Source organism: Zonotrichia leucophrys, chromosome 5 (genome assembly GCF_028769735.1).
Source record: "Zonotrichia leucophrys gambelii isolate GWCS_2022_RI chromosome 5, RI_Zleu_2.0, whole genome shotgun sequence".
Taxonomy (NCBI): domain Eukaryota; kingdom Metazoa; phylum Chordata; class Aves; order Passeriformes; family Passerellidae; genus Zonotrichia; species Zonotrichia leucophrys.
In genome coordinates this window covers 28,909,516-28,925,175 of record NC_088175.1, presented here as the reverse complement: position 1 = coordinate 28,925,175, position 15,660 = coordinate 28,909,516, and the positions used below count along the sequence as shown (strand labels likewise).

At 45.9% G+C, this 15,660-nt stretch overlaps 1 protein-coding gene across 1 annotated transcript in view; it reads right to left on the bottom strand.

Annotated features, from left to right (window-relative positions):
* The window catches only part of SMOC1 (SPARC related modular calcium binding 1), a 147,256-nt gene extending 144,029 nt beyond the window's left edge, over positions 1–3,227 (bottom strand). Inside the window, exon 1 of the mRNA XM_064713670.1 lies at positions 2,956–3,227. The gene's annotated coding sequence lies outside the window, so the exon portion shown is untranslated. The remainder of the gene's footprint in view (positions 1–2,955) is intronic.
* Between the last annotated feature and the right edge of the window lie 12,433 nt (positions 3,228–15,660).

Sequence of the window (15,660 nt, the reverse complement as noted above, 5' to 3'; positions counted from 1 at the left end):
AGGCTGGGCACAAGGAACATAATTTAAGAGCATCTGATCTCAGGCTTGGTAAATTGGGCCCATTGTACAACCCCCTGTCTGTATCACTGTACATACAGAGTACATAATTATGAAGCTGCATTTTTGCCCTCTGAACAACCTCCATATGATACCCAGGAGATATTTCCCATTCTCAGCACTGTCCTGTCATTAACTTTCCTGCTTGTTTTGACTGTTTGTCTCTCAAGCTGAATTGTCTAGAACTGGGAAAGCCACAGCCAAGAAAAGTCATTAATACAAACATAACTAATACTTATAATGGACACTCAAAGAAAAGTATTCCACAATGCATTATCTTGTTTTCCACATCGCTCAGTAAGGGCTAGAGTGCCTTAGAGCTCTATTCTGCTTCGGGTCCCTTCCATTTTCCTCCAAGCAGCAAGGGCACCTCAGAGCAATGAGGATTTTCTGGCTCTTTAACAATCCCCTTGCCCGCCAGACTTCCTCCTTTCATAGCCCCCATGTGCTCCCTCCCCTCTTCCCCAGGGCTAGTTAATATGTGCCAAATCCTGACACCCTGAATGGTTTCCCAACGCCGACACTAATCACGTTTTCGGGAGCAGGTCAGCAGTGAAGGAGCTGAAATTCGTGTGAAAAAGTCCCTGGGATGGCCCCGGTGCCTCACACCTGCATGCCCTATTCATCTGCACTGTTTACACATTGTCATCCACAATTAATTCTTTCCAGGGACGCTCCACTGCCTGCCCTCCCGTTGCACAGGGACCCCATTCTGAGCTGTTGTGTCTGTTAAATTGAGCATGGGGTGCTGCGATTAAATTAAGTTTTGTGGCACTCTCTCTCTTTCTCTCCCTCCCTTGCCTTCTCTTTTCTCTCCATTAATAACGATGCCTGATGGAAGATTGCTGGCACTGGAGTAAAGAAGTAATTACAGGCACTAAAAGTAGGGAAAGAAAAGTTTCTGTGTGGAAATGTGAATGGGGACATCTTTTCTGGCTAGCCGACATTTCTCTCAGCGCGAGGTGGGAACCACATCCGCATGCAATTCCAGGATACAAGCAGAAGAAAGGAGAGGAGGGCATGGGGGCACACATGATGATCTCCCATAGAGCAAACTGCCAAAATTTGGTTGTGTGAGTGTCGTTAGCCACTGGCTCCAATATAGGTTTTCTTCAGCAATTCACATTCTCACCTTCTACTACAGCTACATTTGTGCATATGCATGGCATACACCAGCCCAGTTGCTCTTCTCACAAAGTGTCATACCCAAAGGCACAGGGAGAAATTCCCTGGCTAACAGGCTAGCAAGTCACCTCCTCACACTGGCACACTCCTGCACTGTTGCGTAAAACAAGGAATAAGAATTGCTCACTGGAGAGGAGAAGGAAAACAAGAGGACAGGAATTTGACCAGCTTCTGCAAAACCTCAAGGAAGCAGCTTTTTTTGCCAAGTATTTTGCTCATGCATGAAGTGGACAACTGGTTTTTATTACTGGGACCTCTTCAAAGTTGAAGAGCCATTTTTGCTGAAAACAGAAATGTGCAGCTTTCCAAGCAAGTGGAGCTGGGTGGATTTGGCTTTACATCTTTGTTCAGCTACTTGCAGGACTCGCTACCACAACAGACTGCAGTCCCACAGCATAGCACACAAAGTGTCCCCTTGGTAAGAAGGGCAGGGCTCAGACTCTTCCAGCCAGCAGCCTGCATTAGAGCTATTGCCAAAATAAAGAGCAGCCTCTGTTTGCTCATGTCAGCCATACACCAAAAAAAACCCACCAAACAACAAAAAACAAACCCAAAAAAAAGAAAAGCACCTGAAAATCACCTGGAGGAAAGTTCTGAGACCCCAATATCCAAGACACACATGAAACATAACAAAATTAATTGACTACAAGCACAGTCTTTTAAGGCTTGGCAAATAGCAGCCTCTCTGATTTTTATCCTATGCAAGAAAAATGCCCCTGCAAGACAAAAATCTTTATGTTGGCAATTAAAGAAACAACCTCCTCCTAAACACCACTATAAAATACTGTTGCATGTACATAGGAAACCTGCTGGATATAAAGCACGTGCTACATCCCCCTCTAGTGCTGAACTACTACAGAATAACAACCTAATGCTGCTGCTGCTTTCTTCAGGTGGAGCAGAGACCTTTCTGCAACGATCCATAATTAAACTCCATAAAAAACCTGAAGGACAGCTGCCACATGTGAAAGGCACTTTATGAGGTGATTGCTCTACAGAAGATGGATTCACAGGGGCTGAGAAGTCCAAGAGTCCTTAAAATTAACAAGATTTTAATACTTCCTAAATACCAATGTGAATTCAGGACAAATTTGTTTCATTTAGCAAGTCTCCTTAGTCATTCTGTACTTCCTTTTAAAAACTAGGGAGCTGTACACATCACACACCTGATCAACACCTATCCCATGGCATCACAGCTCTTCAGAGCTTCACCAAGCACCTAGACAAAACAGCCCCTCTATGAGCACCAGCTAGAATTATGACCCTCCCAGTCATCTTCCACCACAGCAGCCATGGTCTTGCAGTCCTTATTCAGGTAAGGAGCCTGGCTGAGTCAGGCAGGGAGCACCAGCTTTCACCAGCTACCTGAATTCCATTGCATTATCGTGTCTCACCTCCTGCCTCACCCACAAGGACCATCAGGCCTGACACCAGGGGTGTACTAGCCCTACAGGTCTCCAAGGTGCATGACAGCGCACACCAAAATCATGCTGTGAGTCTTAGTTCTCAAGCATGCATGGCAGTGTTGCGTGTCCCAGACTCTCCCATGCTGAGTGACACAGAGCTCTTCAGTCTACATTTACCTTGTGTCCCTCTGTGCTGTTAAGAGGAGAGGGAAGAAGCCCGAGAGAAGTCAGGCATCAGGGAAAGTCAGAGCTGAAGAAGGCCCCGGGAGCTGGAGAGAGCAGAGGCAGGCTGGCTTCAGCAGGTTACCTGGGTCAGGCTGGGTAGAGCTCAGGATTTACAAGCAGCATGGGCACAGATAGCTGGCAGCCCCAGCTGGATGTGGGAACACAGCAGTACAGCACAACACCAGCACCATGCTCCTTGCCCCATCCTTCCTCATCAGTTGACAGAGCCTGCTTACACAGTCCTTCCAACCTGATACTACAGGCACAGAGCACACGAATTTTATCAAAAGGCTTCTGTGGCCTTCTGGCAAAAACACCATCACTCAGCAGAGTGGTGCAGCTGAGGCTCCTGTACCAGCCAGCCATGTTTCACCACCAGCTGCAAGCACTCTCTGCCTCCTCTTTTTATTCAGCCTTTAGGAGAATAAACTCAATCCTTCTTTCCAGGTGGGTGAAACTTGCCAAAGAACAGCTGAACGTAGGTATTTATAATGGAGGTGTTTGAGTAACCTTAGTGGCAGGTGTTGAGAGCAGCCCTGCCTATGAAAACTTGAGGTGAAGGCTCTTGATTTAATTATTTTCCTGAAGCAGAACTACTAGCACTCTTAGTAATATAACTGTTACAAAGCCTGCAAGTTGCCTACCACCCTTTCCTCCCATTGAAACAACGAGAGTGGAGGATGTTCAGCAAATTATACCACTTGCCCAGTTAATAAACAATTCACAAAATTATGCACTGTTTTGAAGTGCTCTATAAGCATATATTAATCAATCATTAAATAATTAAGATAACTCTCTGTTCTTTTTCTCTGGCACTCCCGAGTTGATGGATGTTCCTATAGCAACAGAGGAGCGGGAGTGAGGGCAGGGGAACGCGGGGCTCAGAGGCGATGCTAGCACGGGACCTTTGCTCTCCAGCCCTCCAAAAGTCACGCAGGGCAAGCGGAAGGGGGCTGCCAGAGGTGACATGCAGGAAGGAGGCTTTCAATTTTAATGGAAATTCTAGCGATGACAGTCTATGCAAATAGGTACATGAAAGAGGAGAGGAAACAGACCGGGGGAAGGGGGAGAGAAATTAACCCTGGTTCAGATTTCAAAGCAGAGCCAGGAATAATTTTTGGAGCTAAGAATAGTTGCAGTGCATCTTGTTCTCACTGGGCTCGAGCCTTGCATAATCCTTAGACTCGGGGTCTGAAATTTCAGCTGGGAGGGGGAGGGAAGCCAGCCTGAACAGTCCAGGAAATGTGGCTGTCCAGTCTGCAGTTCCATCACCTTTATGATTCCTTTGTGTCACCAAAAAGCACTCTTTAACAAAGGAGCTGTCCTTCTGCTTTTGCAGGGCCCTTGCAGTTGTTTTGCAAATGAGATTGCTTGATTGGTGAGCAAAATCAGAGATCTTTTGAAGCTGTTGCCCAGGAAAGGGGGAGGGCAAGGAGTTCAATTATCCCTCACAGTAAGTACTAGGATCTGCTTCATCCTATAAAGAGCTGTTGAGAATGAACCAAAGCAACTTCTGAACTGACTTTTACATAAATTTCATCAGAAATCCCAGGAAGACCTTAGAGCCACCTGCAGAAAAGAGCAGAGTCTGCTGAATTCCCAGGAGACACTCCTGTCCCTTTGCAGCCTCCTCATCTCCCTTGAGGACAGCTGAACCAGAGGCTGCCCCAGCCCCAGCTAGTCCCCAAGCAGGCAAATAGGGTCTTCAGCTTGTTGGGAAATCTGCTGAACCAACACCAAAAGGCAGCTCCTCCACTACATCCAGCCTGGAGACCTTGTGGAGGTTATTGTTTAGATCACATGAACACCTAGTGGGAACCCACTGGGAGATCTTTTTAAATCAGAAAACAGTTTCTGCAACACAAAAAGTGCCTATGGGAAGAGAGGGATGCTGCTGACAAGAAATGATGTTTTGTCACAGTGAACTGGAACCAAGCACTTTCCTTCAACTACCACAAATTTTTTCATTTCAGCTGAGTTCAGCATGGAAAGGAACTTTCCCGAAAAGGCCTTTTTTTTTTTTTTTTTTTTTTTTTTTCCTGTGCTTGGGGCCTGTGGCTGAGCACTCACTGAGAACAATGTGGACCTTGCCCAAGCTTTATGGGAGCTGGGCAGAGCTCCCAAGGAGCACAGACCAGAGGAGAGAATGGACCCAAACCCAAGGAAAGGCACTGCCTATTTTAATGTTAAGCAGACTTGAAATTAAACATTTCATGTCAGTTCAATAAATTGAAACAAAACATTCCTACCTCAGAAATGTCAAAATGCTTCACTTTGATCCAAAAAAATGTCAAAACAGAACAGGGAAACATTTCTGAACATGACTGTTATAATTCCAGGAAACAATTTTTCCTAATTTTTGCCCCAGTTTGTTCTGTTCTGAAAAACAGAAATTCAAAATTTCACAAAGCTGTAGTTAGAGCCATTTATCACAGGAAGGACCAATACTGCTTATATATGCATGGTGTGTGAGCACCGTCACTCCCACACACAGCACATCCACCGTGCCTTTCAGTGGCACCCCCAGGACACTCTCAGGGCTGGTTTCACCCCCAAAGAGCTGCCAGGCCTCCAGCCCCATGGCCAGAGAATGCCCTTCCGTCTGTAGGAGGTCCCACATGCCTGGGAGTATCCAGTACAAGTGCACTGTCAAACATAGGTGATGGCTGTCCACAAGTTACCTTAAAAACAGGGTGTTTAGGGCTGGCACAGCCATCTCTACCATCACCACAGGGTTCACACACAACCCAGCTCAGAGTCCTCCTGCTCTCCTCCAGGACAGACCCAGGGTTTGGTGCTGATGTGAATAACAAGAAACTGGTTTGAATAATCTCCTGTTTTGGGAACAAGTGTTAAAAACAGCATGTACTTTAAAAAAAAGAGGGAAGAGTGTAGGAATTTCACAGCTGCAGTATAATTTGACCTGTGATGTTAATTTATGTTGCTGAAGATCCTCTCCCCTGAACATAATTAAGAACATGCTAATATGGAGAAAGATGACATGCTCCTAATCATGCACTGCATGCCCAAGGTGGATCCACGTATCTACTTTCACCTCAGTAAGTGTAATCCTAAGGCTGCATCCAGTAACAGTTTGATGACTTTGTATGGACTCTCCTACAGTGTTCTTGCTGTCCAGCTGAGGCCTACAAATATGGCTGGCTGTGTCACTGGTCCCTTACAGAAAGTGCTCCCGGGAGTTCTCTGTGCCAGGCAACACCTAAACCAGGGAATAAAATCTTCCCCTGTGCTCCCTCTCTGTCCACCAAAGCTTTTTAGCTGTTTTGTTTCCCATTTGCTTAGAATAGCCTTCTTCTTCCAAAAAGCTAAAAGACATTCTAAAACATCTCTGTATATTTATTTTTCACAGTCTTTCAAGTGTTGACTTCCTCTCCATGACATACCTTCAGAGTCCCCTGGTGCTAGGTCCTGTCTTGTTCCTGTAAGCTGAGGACACTGTAAGGGAACCACTGTGGCTCTTTTGCACTGGTGGGATAGCTGACATGACCAGATTAACCACATACACCTTAGCCCTATAGACCAAACTGGCCAGGACTCCATGCTCCTCTCCTGCCAGACTCGCAGCACCCATTGCCTTGGTTTCCCTGCTATAGACCAGTCTTTCCCTGGTACCTTCACCAGGGGAAATTTTCTGTATCTTGGTCTCTTCCTTACTGAGGGAAAAACCCCTTTCTTAGATATTTCCCAGCTGGCATTTCTGCAAAAGCAGCACCTATCATCATCTCTGGACATACAGTGTTGCACCAGGAGATATATTTCTCTCTTTTTTTATAAATAATGCATAATAATATTTCATTCTGCTAATTCTCTGATTGTCTCCAACACTTCCAAACTCATTCACCCTCCAACCATGTAAGAATAAACTGCAGGGACAATTCATATCGCATCTACAGCTGAACACTCTCTTGCACTCCATGGCTGCCCAAACAGTACCCTCTGGACTCATTCCCAGTGGGTTGGCAGGAGCTCAGGGCTTACAGGCTCTCTGAAGCTTGTATCTCATGCAAAATCAGTTTCTTGCTGAGACGTTGGAGTTTCTTCATAAGGCTCCTGCTAAAGCCTAAAAGAACATGCAGAAAACTTTATCCATGACAGGGCTGTCCTGAGCTGCAAGAGGACATGGATCTGAGATGGGCTGCCTTCCTGGTGATGATTGTTGCCACCTCCTCGAAACAGCTTGCAGCAGCTTTGCCAATTGCTGGGTTTCATCCCAAAATATAGGAAGGTTTTAGGCTTTATGTGATGAAGATGAGTAAGAGATCTTCCTTGTAGGGACAGAAGCATACTGACACTTCGAGGAAGCAGTACAGCCCCTTTGAGAACCAAGGTATGCATTGTTTTAAAAATAGAAGATAATAAGATAAAGTATAACCACGGGAAGAAAGAAAATTGGTGTGTAGGTTATGTTCCAAAAGCCTCCTCTCTGAAGCTTCAGAGGTTGCCATCATCCCCCTTGAAGATTATTTCAAGACTAATATATGGATCTTGAGTGTGGCTGTTACCATGGGCACATATCTAATCAAATGGAGCCTAATTATGCATATTACCCAGTTTGGCATTTGGAAGCACTTCAGTGATGATACTTCTGCTTGTCTGACAAATAACATGATTATTCAGTAAGCTGCATATGTTTTAATGTTGGATTTTTGTTCTTTGGTAAGAAGCTGTCTAGCTAACCAAAAGGGCTTCTCACTTGCAAAGTCATAACCATTAGCAACCAAATTCAATTAATTACGTTTGATAAGCTAATAAATATATTTAGGACTTTTTGTGCTATGCTCAGTCACCTTTAGAAAACACTTCATCATTAGTCACCAAAAAATGAAGTGTTCTCTTTTTTCCAAGGATGAGAGCACTTAAAAAATTAAGTTTAACATTATAAATTACAATGTTATTTGCTTTAAAAATAGATTTTAAAATTGATGCTTGCCTTCAGCTTCAAAACTGGTCTGAAAACAGATTCTTTATAAATGTCTTGGATTTATGGGAAAAGCAAGGAATTTTGCAGAATCATGTCAGAAAAAAAGTTGGTGACGCTCATTCTCACGGCCTCACTATATAAAAAATGCGTTCTCCCACCCTGCTACAATGCCCCCAACACAAATAGAAGGCAAGATTTTTTCCTGTGACACCCACAAAAGAGGAGATTGCCAGCAGAAAGACAGTGGGATGGGTAGTGACAGAGGCTGCAGAGCTGGGACATGTTTTAAATAATCTGTGACAATAAGCTGGGAGACAAGACAGGAGCCTGACAGGCTTGGGTCAAAGTCCCGGGGAGAGGAGCAATCCACCTGTGCAAACAGCAACATGCTTTCCTTCTCTGTCTCTCTGCTGGTTTTACTTGACTAGTTTTCTTATAACTATATTTAGGAAAAAGACAGAGAAAGACCCCTCTGGAATTGTGTTGTTTTACCTTCAATCCCCATCACACCCACATACAGGTGCCAGAAGGACACACAGCTGGGAGAACCTGCCAGTTACAGCAGCATCTTTCGACCCCTCTTCCATGCCCTGAAATGATAATGAGAGAAGAAAGAGACCTTGTAAATCACCAGGTGACCAGAGGCACACCACCTTCTATGCTTTTCTTCCCGTGACACGGATTCCTCAAGTCTGCAAGAGAGAAATAGTGTGGAACTGAGTACAGGAATGAAACAAACTCCTGAGCTGCAGGAGGAACTGGTAGAACAGAACAGAAAACCACCCAAATTGGAGGTGTCCTGTCCAGACTAGCAGGAAAAAAGTGTCTCTACCAGAGTGAGCGATGAGTAGGTCAGACCATGACAAGACAGAAGAAATACTTGGCAGGATGAGCCATGTGATGTCCAGATGAGAGATCACTGACACCAGCACAAGTTGTGGCAGGTTGGCTTAGGCACAATTCTTGTAGAAACCCATTGGTGAGCACAGCTGCTGATCAGAAAGAAGACAGGGACTCTCTTCTGCAGCCTCAGTGTGGATGTATGAAAGACCCCCAGCAGACCACTGTCTTCAGCATGAGGATACCTGCCCCAACCACTGGGCAGGTGGTCTGTAAGGGCATGGCTTACCTGGTGCTGCCAGGTAAGTCATGCCCTTACAGAGTGCTGAGTGCTCCTGCTCCAGCTGCTCAGTTAGCTTGTACTGAGCTGGTAGGATTGGAGTTCATATGGCTGCCACTGTAACACTTAGGTTAGATGCCATTTATGTAAAATTGAAGTGTCAGTAATAAACCACAAAACAATAGTTGGAATATGGGTGTCCTTGCTACAGGTGGGAGTGTATCATTCAATTCTGGTTGTCACCTGACTCAGCCTGCAGATTCTGTGGGAAATCAATTTTGAAGTTCCCTGCTCCAGTTACTCTGTGACACCTGGCACCATACAGCCTCCTCTCCCTCCCCCAGCACCCCACATCATTAAAAGTAATTAAACTCTTGTCCCATGGTGTCCAGGTGTCACAAGACACCTGGTAAGTCTCACCTCTAACCTCTAACTATCCTCTTGGCTGTGCTAGAGTAGCAGCACTGCAGATGCTGCCTGTGGGGCTCAGTCTGCTCCCACCAAAGTGCTGGGTGAGCTCCTGGCGGGGCACCCCCAGCTCTGCCTGGTTTTCCAGGGCACGGTGGGGAGCTGCAAGTTAATCAGCAGTGCCCCACAGCAGGTCAGCACACACAGCTATCTGTGTTTTCCCATGTTTGTCATTTTCCATCAGCCTCCATTTTCCTCCAAACCTCTTTGGTGTACCAATTAATCCAGAGGGTTTTCATTTACTCGGGCTGTCCAAATCAGCAACACACGAATACCCCCCACAATCTCTGCCAACAGCTCGTAATACATTTTAACTGCTCCTAGGCCTTTGATGTGTTAGCCTTCTGGGCAACATTATCATTACCCTTTATATACCTCTGTGGGTGAATGCAGCGCTGCACATGCTATGTACAACGGGTTTGCTTGTGCCTGAAATAAAGCACATTGTCCTAAGAACCTGCAAGAATTGTGCCCTCTTTGCTAGCAAAGCCCTGAACCAACCCAAAACAAACACAAATAACATGAGCTTATGGTGAGCTTATTTTCAAACTGGAAGAGCAAATACAGGGAGGAACAGGAAAAACCAAAAAAGGTGTTTGCCCAGGGAGAAGCTTTAGTGGGAGAAAAGAGTCCTGGTATACTCTGGAAGTGTGGGCATCATGTCAGGGGAAGCAGATAGGGTGCCATGCAGATGTGCACATGCTAGAAGTACATATGGAATGGAATACATCATTCCAGCTGAAGTATCAGATGTAGGCAAATTCAGGAAAATATAATGGGAAAAATTTAGGGAGGCAGGATCATTGTGGTCCCAGAGTGGGGCATTCTTCACAACTTTAGAGACATTTATGGTTCCGAGGTCTCTTGTAGTTGAAATAGTTACAACTGTATTTCTCAGGGAATATAAATCAATGTGGGTGGCACCGGCTGACAATTTGGAAGGGTGCTCAGCCCAGCTGGGAAAATGTGAAAACAGAGCCCTGAAAGATTAGTTAGAGGTGGCATAGGTTAGCCAAGGTTGGTTCCACAGGACCCACGCGACTCAGAGGTGCTTACAATAGAGGGGTGGAGAAACAAGCTCTGTGTAATAAGATATTTTAGTGGGAAATGATGGATATGCAATGTTAATATGGGTACACCGTATTAACATACAGAGTACCCAAGCCCAGCCAGTGAGGGAGGGCGTCCAGACCTTGCCCAGCCAGCTTGTAGCCCCTGAAGTTTTCTACTTGTCTTGCCAATTCTTTTACCAAAGGTAATAAATTTCTCCCCTGGTCTCCACAGTCACCCTCTAGCTGTAAAACAAAGTGATGCTCATTGTTGCCCTTCTTTATCCAGAGGGCTGATTTTTTTTTTTTTTATAAATTCAAATAACAACTTCCCTGTTTGGAGGCATCATACTGTAAAGGATGGGCTGGTCCGTGCCCATGCAGTACAGACCTTGTTAAAGTGAGCATGGCCAGCCTCCAGATCCTCCAGCTCTGCAAGGGGCTCATACTAGATTAAATTAGGAGTAGCTCAGAAAGCTGAGAGGCAGAGAAAGGGGCTGCTTGCATTGGTCCCTAAAACAGGAGTGAGCCCTTCCCCACTCCCCCTGAAAGCACGTGGGGATAAATGGATCACAGAGAAGAGCTATTGAAACGTGTCTGGGGGAGGCCTGGTTTCAAGCAGGGCATGGGATGAACAATAGCTGCCATTTTGAAGCAATGGAGCCCAGAGTGCTCTTGAGGAGGTGACGGAAAGCACTGTCACAGGGTTCCACCCTGGCTTGTGAAATAAATGGCCCCTGAGAGCTCATTGTGCAATGGCTGCTGACGTGCAAAGCCAGCGCTGAAAAACATCAACTGTTCTTTCTAAAAATATGAAAGAGCAGTGCCCAAGGGAGGTGGCTTGGGAAGGGAGAAGCAGAGGGAAGAGCCCAGCAGTGTTGCTGTATCCCTGCAGGATTTCTGGGAAGGCACTGTGCCTTTCTGTGCCCTGCTGAGAGCAGGGTCACACTGGGGCGCTGCTCATAGGAGTCACCAGCCGTGCAAACAAGCCCCTGGAGGAAAGAGCCCCTGTCCTTCACGAGTCCTCAGGGAAGATCACACCCCTGCAGCAAGCTTTGCAGGTGGGAGATAATCCTCCAAGCCAAGCTGTTCACACCCTGGCTGCAACTGAGCAGGGGCAGGGGGTGCTCCTGCCCCTGGTGAGCTCCTTGGACCTTCCCCACGAGGACAGCGGGCTGCAAGACCTTGGAGAGGTTTTGCTGCCCAGCAGGGCTGAAGGATGTGGCCAAACACAACCAGGCAGGGCAGCCCCGCCTCTGCCACTTCAGGAATCCTGGCCACTGTCACCACCTCTGGCTGCCCTTCCAAGCCCCCAGAGGTGGGGGAGGCTCCTCAGCTGCAGGAGAGGCCACCCAAGAAAGAAGTGCAGAAAGAGTTAAAGCTGGTAATTAAAATTCCCAGCAGAAAAATATGATCTGGGGAGAGAAATCATCCTTTCCAGCACTGCCAACCCCACATACTCAAAAATTATGCATCAGGCTCCAGAGAATCCCAGCTTTAAAAGTGCAAGGCATTTTGTTCTGTTTTTCACAGAAAATTATAAACATTTGAGCTTTTCCTACTTGCACTCTGGTTTCCTGAAATTTATGATCACATTTTCAAACTTTTCTGCAAATCCCTGAGGGCTACAAACTTCTTTTTTTTATAAAATAGAATTGAGTAGCTCATCTAATGCCCACACCTTTGCACCAAACAACAAAGATAAAAGGCTTACACTAAAATGAGGAGTATAGGAAACACTGGAGATCTCAAGAATGAACACCCTGAAGTCATTTTTCTCTAGGGTTGCACAAAAAAATGTTAAGATGTTTTAACCAACATCACATTGCTTAAGTATTTTATTTGTCAGCATGAAGAACAGGTTTTCAGTGTCATTTTACTTCCAATAATAATGCTGCTTGCAGCCAAGTGCTGCAGGAAAGGTAAAACTGAGGCTGTTCTCTCTGCCTTAGGGGCCAGAGGAGCACACAATTTCTAGGACCCTATGGTGTGCTCAGCATTGCTGCTGCTCACGGAGCAGGGCAGGCTGCAAAGCATTATCCAGAGTGAAGCCCAGACCTGCCCTTCCATCTTTAGCCTGATCCATACAGAAATGTCTTGGCCAAAAGGGACAGGTGGGCGCCATCAACTTATTTTCTTTGTGTCCAAAGGCACTGAAAGAACTGCCGCATATCTTACAGGGGGACCTGTGTCACCGAGCAGGTAGACTGTGGGAAATATATCAGCCAGTAGAGAGGTCAGTGATCCTCCAAGATTAAAGGCTGATCTGAGTGTGAACTCGCTATCATGCTTCTTGAAAGGATTTGGCATGTAACAGCCTGATTATTGATTGCTGTCCTTAAGAGAATGTGATCCTCTCCTTTGCACTGATCCTGTTAGCTTTATTTACCACAGCACTTGCTGAAACATCCTCTCGCAGAGATAATGGCTTCCTTTGGTTGCTGTCAGAACAAATGGAAACAAAAACATGCTGCTAATAGTTGTGTCCTACTCTAATTAATTAAAGCAAGACAAAAGCACTGCACTGCTGGGTTCGGCTTGCCATTGCCTGGGTGCCTGGAGAGGCCCCAAGCACGGGGGCTGACCACAGGAATACCAATAACACAGCAGTGCCTAACACACAAGATTTCCACCAGCCCAGAAAGTCAGCAAAACATTCATGAGGAATAGGAATATGTTTGGCACCCAAACTGGGATCCAGCCACCCAGAGGCTGCTGTTCTAGACAGACCTCAGCCCACATGGGCCTAAGGAGCTGCCAAGATGGCAGATGGGTAAAGTACAAATTAGCAAGGGGTTTTCAACAGTCCTCTTGAAATTTTTGTGGCACATCTGCACCATACAAAAAAGCCAATAGCTCTGTCCAGGCAGGCAGTAACAGAGTTTTAGCAGGATGGTGGAAGAGAGGCAGAAATTGGCTCGCCTGCATCTTACAGCGCGATGCTAAGCAAGGAAATAAGTCCAGCTCTCTTCCCTTGCAAGTGAAGACCATAAACTCTGCACATCCTGCCTCTTCAGACTGAATCAGGGTCCAGTCACAACAAGTACAAGTTGAAGAAAAAGGGAACAAAGTAAATGGAGTGCACCAATCCAAACTAAAAAGCAGTGGCATAGCCACAGCACTGAGCACTCATAGAGCTCACACTGTAAACAAACAAGTCCCCATATCCAAGGGCTGCTAAACACACAGATATTTACTTATGATTTCTCTGCTGATGCATTGTGGTCACAAAAGCTTGGCCAGCAGTCCAGGACTATGCAGGCTTCAAACATCCCTTGGGAGGTGGTTTCAGGTGCCCCTTAGCTGTGGTGCTGCCTTGTGAATGCCTGCTGTCCTCCATGCCCACTCGGGGTGCTCCTCTGGGCTGGAACACTCAGGACACCCCAGTGAGTGTCCTGTGGGTGCATGAGGGTCTTGGACTCTTTCATTAATCCGTGGCTGTTCCTGAGCACCTTATTTCTTACTTTCCACTTTCCTAACCATCTCCTGAATTAAATCTTCATATTCATTATGTAGGAAGAAGGACTAGTGCATGTCACTAATTGAGCAGTTTAAAGCTATGATGTTAGAACTTGAGCACAACCTAATGAAAGAAATTATTTAAAATATAAGCTTTGATACAAAATAAGCATACTCACCTCAGCTGAAGGTGCAATTGCCTTTTGTAGGTGTACAGCATCCACAGCTGGAAGTTAGGCAAACGACTGGGCATGCCCACAGCAGCTCTCAGAAGCTCATGCCAAAGAGGATTCTCACATGACCCAGAGAGAACACAGCATTTTCTGTAGAGTTATCACCCTGCAAAGGTCAAAGAAGAGTAGTTAATGCTCATCTCTCCTCTGAAAATAAGAGCAATAGTCAAGGCTATACAGACTGGAGACAGGTTTAGGGAAATGTCCTGCTGACACCATTTTATCAAAGTTGCAAGAAAACTTAGGCTGTCCAATTTTTTGGAAGCTGTCTTTGACATCTGGTCCCTAAAGAAATGAAACATTCAAGATTAACTAGACCCACTAATTACATAGTAAATAACTACAATGGTCAATAAAAATATCTCTTCCTACAGAGAAAAATAAGCATCACAGATATGAACAGACTTCCTTCTATAGAGTTTTTCATAAAAAATCTGCCCTTGAGGTGAACCTGCTTCAACACCACACTGACACCCTTCCTGCAGGCAGAGGTAGGAAAAACAGAGACATCCTTTGTATCTGGGAAGATGGGTTGCCCCCAGTGCTCCCCTCAACCCATCAGCAGGGGGGTTTCTGCCCCAGACCTGCAGCTTGCTTCCCACCAAGGGAAAAGAGTCTTTGCCACGTATCATCACACTGGCCACTGCTACAGGTTCCTTGGGGAAACAGAAAATCTGTCACAGCAGCCAGAAATCCATGGCAACCTGGGCTTGCCTACCATACACATAACCCTTCTCCACAGCTCTCTGTCTGGAATAACTTAAAATCCTCAGGGTAGTATCACCACTGGAAGGATGGGGTAAGACCCTTCCCTCTCACCAAGGCCCTTAGGTATTTCGCAGTGCTGGTGGAAAGCCTTGCTCAAGAAATTCAGAGGGAGATTCAGTGTACTGATATGATAGAAATGTTGGTCTAAATGACTGAAGCATCTCACGCTCTTGGGAGCAATATTTCTTTCTACAGAGTTTCCTACACTGCTCAGGGTATAAACAATGCCTACCCGCCCAGCAAACTCAAATTTAAAATAATCTGACAGAGAAGAGGCATCAGAGCAAGCTTCTTTTTCACTGCTGGCCAACAGGGGCATGCTCTGGCTGACATGGACGAGACCACCCTGGGTCTCCAGCTGGGACAAAGCCCTCAGTCACAGCTGGAACAAGTCATGCCAGGTCATGATTGTCTCTGCAGAAGCTCTCCTTGCTCCATTCCCACTCCAGCATAGTGCCCACATGTGGGCAGGGCTGTGGTGGGCAAAGTGCTACAAAATCACACAGAAATTAGCAAATTGATTAGCCAAGCACATAACAGTACAGTTCCCACTGTTTTCACAAATCTTACCTGAGCAAAATGTGGGCATCAGAGGTCAAAGACATGTCTTGTATTGTGGGCCAACAGTGTGAAATCTGACATAATCAAGCACCACTGCTCCTGTTGGGCACATATGCTGAAACAGGGCCTTTAGGCAGCCACTAGACTGAGCTCAAGTTATGTTGAATTCTGTAAAAACACAGGAGAG